Source organism: Rhinoraja longicauda, chromosome 35 (genome assembly GCF_053455715.1).
Source record: "Rhinoraja longicauda isolate Sanriku21f chromosome 35, sRhiLon1.1, whole genome shotgun sequence".
Classification (NCBI taxonomy): Eukaryota; Metazoa; Chordata; class Chondrichthyes; order Rajiformes; family Arhynchobatidae; genus Rhinoraja; species Rhinoraja longicauda.
This window is the reverse complement of record NC_135987.1, coordinates 6,577,890-6,588,452: the sequence shown is the minus strand read 5'-3', so window position 1 is coordinate 6,588,452 and position 10,563 is coordinate 6,577,890.

Below are 10,563 nucleotides of genomic sequence, written 5' to 3'. Positions count from 1 at the left end.
CTTTTCTTTCCCACTGAATAGAGATGATTACTTTGCTTTTATGTAGACAAGTTTCATGAAATGGGCTTTTTGTATTGTTGTGGAACATGTACTTTCTTTGTAATTAACACCATAACACTGTAACGCTATATTCTGCACTCTAGTCTATATGCCTCTGCTCTTCCTGTTGTAATTGTGCATGGTTGCATAAGTACTTGATTATATGAATTGATTGCACTCGTGCGCAGTATGACTTGACTCATTATTACGTAAACAATGTTTTTCAGTGCAACCTGGTACAGGAGACTATAATAAAGTAAGATCAATATCAATTTTATGGCCCCTATCATGACTTCAGGCCATTCCAAAGCATACAGGTCAATTAAATACTTTTGAAGCCTGTTATCATGCAAGAAATGCAAATGACAATTTCACACACAGCAAGGTACTAAAAATGGTAACACCAACAAAAATACAGCAAACTGGAGTTAATTGTCACTATCTCACCTAACAAGAATGGAGATTTATCCTTTAATATTTTAACTTTTATCCATTGAAATTATGTTGCCCGATATTTTAATTTCTCACTGCATTTCTATGGCTGAAATATCACACACGGCACAAGCTTCCAGAGCAAGCAGTTGAGACAGGTAAAACAACAACATTTAAAAGATATTTGGACAGGTACATGGATAGGAAAGATTTAGAGGGATAGAAACATAGAAACATAGAAAATAGGTGCAGGAGTAGGCCATTCGGCCCTTCGAGCCTGCACCGCCATTCAATATGATCATGGCTGATCATCCAGCTCAGTAGCCTGTACCTGCCTTCTCTCCATACCCCCTGATCCCTTTAGCAAAAAGGGCCACATCAAACTCCCTCTTAAATATAGCCAATGAACTGGCCTCAACTACCTTCTGTGGCAGAGAATTCCACAGACTCACAACTCTCTGTGTGAAGAAATGTTTTCTCATCTCGGTCCTAAAAGACTTCCCCCTTATCCTTAAGCTGTGACCCCATGTTCTGGACTCCCCCAACATTGGGAACAATCTTCCCGCATCTAGCCTCTCCAACCCCTTAAGAATTTTATATGTTTCTATAAGATCCCACCTCAGTCTTCTAAATTCCAGCGAGTACAAGCCCAGTCTATCCAGTCTTTCCTCATATGAAAGTCCCGCCATCCCAGGGATCAATCTGGTGAACCTTCTCTGTACTCCCTCTAAGGCAAGAACGTCTTTCCTCAGGTTAGGAGACCAAAACTGCACACAATACTCCAGGTGCGGTCTCACCAAGGCTCAGCGCAGATAAATGAGACTAGCTTAGATGGAGCATCTTGGTCGGTATGGACACTTTGGGCCAAGGGCCAGTTTGTGTGTTGCATGATTATATGACACTTTAACACAACTGCACTTTAATGGATACTGAATGTATGCTATATGCTAAAACTAAGAGTCAAATTAATTTACATCGTGCAAATGCAGATAAAAAGAAACTAGCAAAACAATATTTCACCATAAACTTGGAGTGCAGGAGGATGAGGGGTGATCTTATAAATATATACAAAATCATGAAAGGAATAGTCGGGTAAATGCAGTCTTTTGCCCAGAGTAGGGGAATTGCAAGCTGGAATAACTCAGCGGGCCAGACATCATTATTAGAGAAAGGGAATAGGTGACTTTTCGGGTCAAGACACTGAAATAGCTTGGTTTCACTTATAATCAATGCATTCCATGCTATTATTCCCATGCTTCCTCAATATAACAAAGTCAATCTTCTCCACCTATCTACTTCTTTATTTCCAGCATCTCGAGATTGGAATTTCATAAATGCCTTTCTACATTTGTTTTTAAAAATATAATAATAATATATTTCTTTATTCGTCCCACACCGGGGAAATTTACAGTGTTACAGCAGCAAAGTGGATAGCAAGAGAGCAAGAGATCATTCATTATAAATAAATAAAAGATACATAAATTGTCATCAGTTTTCTGTGTGTTCTTAGCTGTTGTTGTTGACTCGTCTGTTGGGAGCAGTGCTGGTTGTGCAGTCTCACAGCAGCGGGAAGGAAGGACCTCCTATATCTCTCCTTCACGCACTTGGGGTGAAGAAGTCTGTCACTGAAGGTGCTAATCAGTGCAGTGACAGTTCCTGCATGGGGTGGGAGTCATTGTCCAGCAGCGATGTTAGCTTTGCCATCATCCTCCTCTCTCCAACCTCCTGCACTGAGTCGAGGGAGCAACCCAGGACAGAGCTGGCCTTCCTGACCAGCTTGTCGAGTCTCTTCCCCTCCGCCACTGAGATGCTGCTGCTCCAGCAGACCACTCCATAGAAAATGGCCGACGCAACCACCGTGTTGTAGAAGGTCCTTAGGAGTGCCCCCTGCACTCCAAAGGACTTGAGTCTCCTTAGCAGATAAAGTCTGCTCTTGTCCTTTCTGTATAGCGCATCGGTGTTTTCAGTCCAGTCCAGTTTATTGTTGAGGTAGACACCCAGGTACTTATAAGAATCCACCCTCTCGATGTCCATTCCCTGGATGTTCACCGGTGTCGGGGGGACCTGGCTGCGCCTGCGGAAATCTACCACCATCTCCCTGGTTTTCCCCGCGTTGATCCGGAGGCGGTTCCGCTGGCACCAATCCACAAACTCCTTGATCAGCTCTCTGTACGCCCTGTCCTCGTCGCCTGTGATGAGGCCGACGATGGCAGGGTCGTCAGAGAACTTCTGTAGATAGGAGTCTGCAGAGCTGTGCCTGAAGTCCACAGTGTACAGGGTGAACAAGAATGGAGCTAGCACTGTTCCCTGCGGAACCCCAGTTCTGCAGACCACCCTGTCCGAGACCAGGTCCTTTGTCCTCACATACTATGGTCGGTTGGTGAGGTAGTCCAGAATCCAGGATGTGAGGTGGTGATCCACTCCTGTGCGCTCCAGCTTGCCCCCCAGAGGCCCCGGCTGGATGGTGTTGAATGCACTGGAGAAATCAAAGAACATAATTCTCACAGTGCTATCCGGCCTCTCCAGGTTTTGAGAGAGCTCTGTGTCGTAGGTAGATGATGGCGTCCTCCACCCCGATGCGAGTCTGGTAGGCGAACTGCAGCGGATCCATTGTTGGTCTCACCAGGGGGCGGAGATGGGCGAGGACCAGACGCTCCAGTGTCTTCATCAGGTGTGATGTCAGTGCCACCGGCCTGTAGCTGTTGAGTTCCTTCGGGTGCGGCGTCTTTGGTACCGGTACCACGCAGGATGTTTTCCACAGATGTGGAACTATCCGCAGTTTCAGGCTCAGATTGAAGTCATGCTCCACTATTCTGCACAGCTGGTCTGCGCAGGACTTGAGGAGCCTCGGGCTGATGCCATCCAGACCAGCCGCCTTCCTCGTATTGATCTTCCTGAGCTCATTTCTCACCTGGTCTGTGGAGAAAGACAGATTGGAGCACAGGGGCTGGGTGCTCGAGGGTGTGAGAGGAGGAGGGGGCGTGGGGGGTGGGGGGTGGTGTGGGGGTGGTGGGGTTGGGGCAGGAGAAGCAGAATCAGTGGGTGGTGACAGTGACCCAAGTGCTGTGGGAGGGGGGGTGGGGCAGCGTACTGGACGTGCAGACAAGGGGGGCTGCAGCAGGGGTGACTGGACCGGGGGAGGGGTAGGTGACTGATCGAACCTGTTGAAGAAAAGGTTCAGATGGCAAAATATGGCAATCATCTGATCACTGTATCTTTGTTTTTCAGTGAAATCTTTCGGTTTTGTTATCAGCCAGAATTATTAGTCTGAACCAGAATTACCAATGCCAACCCTTCGCCTAGGTTTGCAGACAAAACTAATCTTACTAATGACGAATTACAAGCTAATCTGACAATTTGTCACTCCTACGTATTCTCCGTATCTTCTCTCCTGCTATTCATCTCTCTGACATTATCTGAGTCACTATCTTTCTCATTATGTCAGCTATTGCAAAACTAGAGTTAAAACCAGGTCAACAATGAACAGCATGAAGTGCCGTGAGGGTTCACAGGGGTTGTTTCTTGTCTTCTGGCTAGAACGATTTGTGTTTTCTCCTTAGCCTGTACTAAGTTTCAAAAGCAACAGATTGTTGGTATGGAAAATCTTGGTCTTTGCTCGTTCACACCCCACAGATGCACAGTTCTCAGGTCACTGATCAAATCATATCCGATTAGTTACTGCCATGTACACCAGAGTGCTTGTAGCTCCCACAGTGTACATACCGTAATAACACATACAACAATAAACTTACTTGATCGACACTAAATGCTGGAGTAATTCAGTGGGACTGGCAGCATCTCTGGAGAGAAGGAATAAGTGATGATTTGATCTGTCCTTTCCACACCTTACATGCTCTTTGTACTAGTCCCCTCTCCCCCGACTCTCAGTCTGGAGAAGGGTCTCGACCCGAAACGCCACCCAGTCCTTCTCTCCAGAGCTGCTGCCTGTCCCGCTGAGTTACTCCAGCATTTTGTATCTATCTTCAGTGTAAACCAACATCTGCAGTTCCTTCCTGCACAACAATAAACCCACTTGGACAGGTACGTACTGTAAATAGGAAGAGATTAGAGGGATATGGGCCAAATGTGGGCAAATGGGATTTTAAGACCACTCAAAGAAGACCACTTATTCACAAAAAGTGCTGGAGTAACTCAGCAGGTCAGGCAGCATCTCGGGAGAGAAGGAATGGGTGACGTTTCGGGTCGAGACCCTTCTTCAGACCACTTCTTGGTCGGCCTGGACGAGTTGGGCCAAAGGGCCTGAGGCCATCCCGTACGACTCTATAATAAATAGAATGATGAGTGCAAAAGAGCAGAAGGTGCAAAATTGTAATACAAATCCAAGTAATGCAAAAAAAAACACTTTCTTTGCACGATTTGGATTTGCATTACAATTTAAAAATATAACAACAGAATAACAGAATGAAGTAGCATTGAGAGTACATGTACTTGGCAGGTGATGTGGGATGCACCTCAGTGGAACTTTGTCAGCTCAAAGCGAGTGTAAAAGGAGTTGAGCTCATCTGGTGGATAGGAAAATAACTACAGATGCTGGTTCAAATCGAAGGTAGGCACAAAATGCTGGAGTAACTCAGCGGGTCAGGCAGCATCTCAGGAGAGAAGGAATGGGTGACGTTTCGGGTCGAGACCCTTCTTCAGCTGGAGATGAGTTGTTACCAGAGATCTGATTTTGGCTTGTAGCCCATGATGGTAGCATCAACTAGGAAGCAGTCCTGAGCTACTATCTACCTCATCAGAGACCCTCGGACTATCTTTGATTGGACTTTACTGACTTTACCTTGCACTAAACGTACACTGTGAATTGCTCGATTGCAATCATCTGTTGTCTTTCGCCTGACTGTTTAACACGCAACAAAAGCTTTCCACCGTAACCCAGTACACGTGATAATAAACTTTTTTTTTTTTTTAATTGCCATAGTTGTTGAGGCTCATTGCTTGATTCCCCTCAGTCTTCACTATGTTATGGAATTGTCTCTTGGTATCCCCGATAACCTTACAGAGATCATATTTAACCACCTGCCATTTAGAACTGAGATGAGGAAAAACGTTTTCAGTCAGAGAGTTGTGAATCTGTGGAATTCTCTGCCTCAGTAGGCAGTGGAGGCCAATTCTCTGAATGCATTCAAGAGAGAGCTAGATAGAGCTCTTAAGGATAGCGGAGTCAGGGGATATGGGGAGAAGGCAGGAACGGGGTACTGATTGAGAATGATCAGCCATGATCACATTGAATGGCGGTGCTGGCTCGAAGGACTGAATGGCCTCCTCCTGCACCTATTGTCTATTGTCTATTGAGATCATATTTAACCACCTGAAGAAGGGCCTCGACCCGAAACGTCACCCATTCCTTCTCCAGAGATGCTACCTGTCCCGCTGAGTTACTCCAGCATTTTGTGTCTATCTTCGGTTAAAAACCAGCATCTGCAGTTCCTTCATACACATATTTAACCACCTTGTACAGCACAAGATCATCCTGCTTGAGAACCTTGGAGCTTGACATTAACAGAGAGTGAATCTCCCTGTTCATCCAAGGCTTCACGTTAGGATAGACTCTGATAGTCTTTGTAGGAATGTAGTCACCAAGGTGTTTTTTAGGCCGGGTGAAAAGGAGTCAATGAGAGATGGGTGGGTTGGGGTTGGGGAGAGAAGGTTCAGCTGCAGACAAACACTCTCAGGTCATGTCTGCATTTGACTAGTGCAGATGTCAAGCAGATGTAGGTGAAAGTTTAGTTGCAATGTTAAAATTGTGAAACTGGCCTGCTGATATTCATCAACAGAGCCCCAGCAACAGGATGTAGGCACAGAATTCACAACAGAGAAACAGGCTATTCCACCCAAGTAATCAATGTCAGAAATAAATACAAAAAGTGCTGGAGTTACTCAGCACAGGTAGAGTAAGAAGATAACTGCTGATGCTGGTACAAAACAAAGGTATTTATTTCACAAAATGCTGGAGTAACTCAGCAGGTCAGGCAGCATCTCAGGAGGGAAGGAAAGAAACACAGTGACCCTTCAGATCTGGAGACTCCGTTGCTCTCTCTCTCTCCACATTTACTGCCTGACCAGATGAACATTTCCAGCAGTTTCTGTTTCTATTCCAGATTTACAGCATCTGCATTTGTTTTGAATCATAGATTCATACAGCGCAGAATGGGGCTCTTTGGCCCACAGTGTCTGTGCTCTTCATCATACCATCTACGCTATTCCCATTCTCCAACCCACAGCCTTCTACGGCATTTTCAAGTGTTCAACTGAATGCTCTGTAAACTTTGTGTGAGGATCTGGCTCCACCACCAACCAGCGACTGTACCCCAGGGTCTCAACCCGAAACGTCACCCATTCCTTCTCTCCCGAGATGCTGCCTGACCTGCTGAGTTACTCCATCATCTTGTGAATAAATACCCCAGATTTCAATCCTTCACTCGGTGAAATAATTCTTCCACAAATCCCTTCCACACCTCCTACCCTTATGTTAAGACGAGACTAGACCCTCCACTTGCATGCATTACTGCAGTGGAGATATATCTCTTACTGTTTACACTTTCCATACCCCTCTTAACTTTGCACATCTCAATCAGGTCTACCCTCAGCCTTCTCATTTCACAGGAACGCCAACAATGCAAAAAACAAATTGCCAGATGAACTCAGCGGGTCAGGCAATATCTGTGGAGGGAAATGGTCAAGCAACTTTTCAGGACGGGACCTTTCTTCAGACACGTGGTTCTTCAGTCTGATTCTGAAGAGGAGTCCCAATCTGAAACATCATCTATCCATTTAATAAAAGTTACACTGCCGTTAGAGAGAGTCCAAAAGAGATTTATTAGGCTCATTCTTAGCAAGTGTAACGTATCCTACCATAAGATAACCAAAGAACCCCAAGGAAATTGAATCCAAATTAGTTTAGTTTAGAGATACAGCACGATCCACAATCTGTGGAATTCTCTGCCGCAGAAGGTGGCAGTGGAGGACAATTCACTGGATGTTTTCAAGAGTTAGATTTAGCTCTTAGGGCTAAAGGAATCAAGGGATATGGGGAAAAAGTAGGAACGGGGTACTGATTTTAGATGATCAGCCATGATCATATTGAATGGTGGTGCAGGCTCGAAGGGCCGAATGGCCTAATCCTGCACTTATTTTTCTATGTTTCTATGCTTCTAACAAGCCCTACGGCCCACCAAATCTGCGCCGACCAGCGATCCCCGTACATTGGCACTATCCTACACACTAAGGACAATTTACCATTTTTAACAAAGCCAATTAACCTTTAAGTCCTTGGAATGTGGGAAGAAACCGGAGCACCTGGGGAAAACCCATGTTGTCATGGGGAGAACGTACAAACTACGTACAGACAGCATCCCGTAGTCAGGATCAAACTCGTTTCTCTGGTGCAAGAAGGCAGCAACTCCACCACTGTGTCACCCTAATTCTTTGAGCTGGAAGCACGAGATCATATTGAAATATACAGGAGCCTTATCAGCATGACAGGGTTGGCATTGCACGAATGGGGGAATCATGAACAAGAGGACATTGTTACAGTGCCTTGGAACATCTTCTCACAGCGGTTCTCTGTGAGAATTCTCTACTTAAAAGCGTCAGGAATTCTCTAGGAATTCTCTACCTAAAAGCGTCAGAGCATTGGAGGGGAAGTAGATATGTTTTGGAAGTTCAGAGAATTGAGCGCTAAGGGAAAATGGCAGAGAGGAGCAGAGGCCCAGGGGCAGATCAGGCTTGATCTCAATGATTGGCTTGAGAGGCCAGGTGGCCTACTGCTGCTCCTATTTTCTGACATAATTTCCGTAGTGAATACAGATGAGAAATACTCACTCTCAACCTCAAGCTCCATGTGTAAATTCCTACACATTTCGATGTGAATTATCATCCTCCTCCTTCCCTTGTTACCCCATTACCCTTAATATAGCATTAAAATGGTTTGAGATTTTCCTTAATCTTCCCGGACAGTGCTTTTCCATGCCCCCTTTTCACCCTCAGTGGTCTGTGTCAGTGTTTATGATCCATTTCCTCCCACTTTATTTCATCCAGTCACATCTGTCCTAGTCAGCATTTAATTAAACCTGGTTTGGTTTAGTTTATTGTCACGTGTACTGAGGTACAGTGAAAAGCTATTGTTGCGTGCTAACCGGTCAGCGAAAAGACAATGCACGATTACAGTCGAGCCATTCACAGTGTACAGATACATATGGTAACAAAGGTAAGTGCAAGATAAAGTCAGTAAAGTCCGATCAAAGACAGTTTAAGGGTCTCCAATGAGGATGTTTGTCGACCAGGACTCATCTCTGGTTGTGGTAAGATGTGTAGGAAAATAACTGCAGATGCTAGTCCAAATCGAAGGTAGACACAAAATGCTGGAGTAACTCAGCGGGTCAGGCAGAATCTCAGGAAAGAAGGAATGGGTGACTTTTCAGGTCGAAACCCTTCTTCAGACTGAAGAAGGGTCTCGACCCGAAACGTCACCCATTCCTTCTCTCCTGAGATGCTGCCTGACCCGCTGAGTTACTCCAGCATTTTGTGTCTATCTCTGGTTGTGGTAAGATGATATCAGATTGCATTCAGTCTCTGGTGTAGCACCTTGGGCAGTTTTTTTTAGTTTGAATCTTTTTTTAAAATCTTTTAAACCTCTTAAAGATAGTGGAGTCAAGGGGTATGGGGAGAAGGCAGGAACGGGGTACTAATTGTGAATTATCAGCCATGATCACATTGAATGTCTATTGTAAGAAAGGAGGGAGAGAGAAAACGGGTAATTATAGACCAGTTAGTCTGACATCAGTGGTAAGGAAGATGCTGGAGTCAATTATAAAAGACGAAATTACTGAGCATTTGGATAGCAGTAACAGGATCATTCCGAGTCAGCATGGATTTACGAAGGGGAAATCATGCTTGACAAATCTACTGGAATTTTTTGAGGATGTAACTAGGAAAATTGACAGGGGAGAGTCAGTGGATGTGGTGTACCTCGACTTTCAGAAAGCCTTCGACAAGGTCCCACATAGGAGATTAGTGGGCAAAATTAGGGCACATGGTATTGGGGGTAGGGTACTGACATGGATAGAAAATTGGTTGACAGACAGAAAGCAAAGAGTGGGGATAAATGGGTCCCCCTTCGGAATGGCAGGCAGTGACCAGTGGGGTACCGCAAGGTTCGGTGCTGGGACCCCAGCTATTTACGATATACATTAATGACTTAGACGAAGGGATTAAAAGTACCATTAGCAAATTTGCAGATGATACTAAACTGGGGGGTAGTGTGAATTGTGAGGAAGATGCAATAAGGCTGCAGGGTGACTTGGACAGGTTGTGTGAGTGGGCGGATACATGGCAGATGCAGTTTAATGTAGATAAGTGTGAGGTTATTCACTTTGGAAGTAAGAATAGAAAGGCAGATTATTATCTGAATGGTGTCAAGTTAGGAGGAGGGGGAGTTCAACGAGATCTGGGTGTCCTAGTGCATCAGTCAATGAAAGGAAGCATGCAGGTACAGCAGGCAGTGAAGAAAGCCAATGGAATGTTGGCCTTCATAACAAGAGGAGTTGAGTATAGGAGCAAAGAGGTCCTTCTACAGTTGTACCGGGCCCTGGTGAGACCGCACCTGGAGTACTGTGTGCAGTTTTGGTCTCCAAATTTGAGGAAGGATATTCTTGCTATGGAGGGCGTGCAGCGTAGGTTCACTAGATTAATTCCCGGAATGGCGGGACTGTCGTATGTTGAAAGGCTGGAGCGATTGGGCTTGTATACACTGGAATTTAGAAGGATGAGGGGGGATCTTATTGAAACATATAAGATAATTAGGGGATTGGACACATTAGAGGCAGGAAACATGTTCCCAATGTTGGGGGAGTCCAGAACAAGGGGCCACAGTTTAAGAGTAAGGGGTAGGCCATTTAGAACGGAGATGAGGAAGAACTTTTTCAGTCAGAGAGTGGTGAAGGTGTGGAATTCTCTGCCTCAGAAGGCAGTGGAGGCCAGTTCGTTGGATGCTTTCAAGAGAGAGCTGGATAGAGCTCTTAAGGATAGCGGAGTGAGGGGGAATGGGGAGAAGGCAGGAACGGGGTACTGATT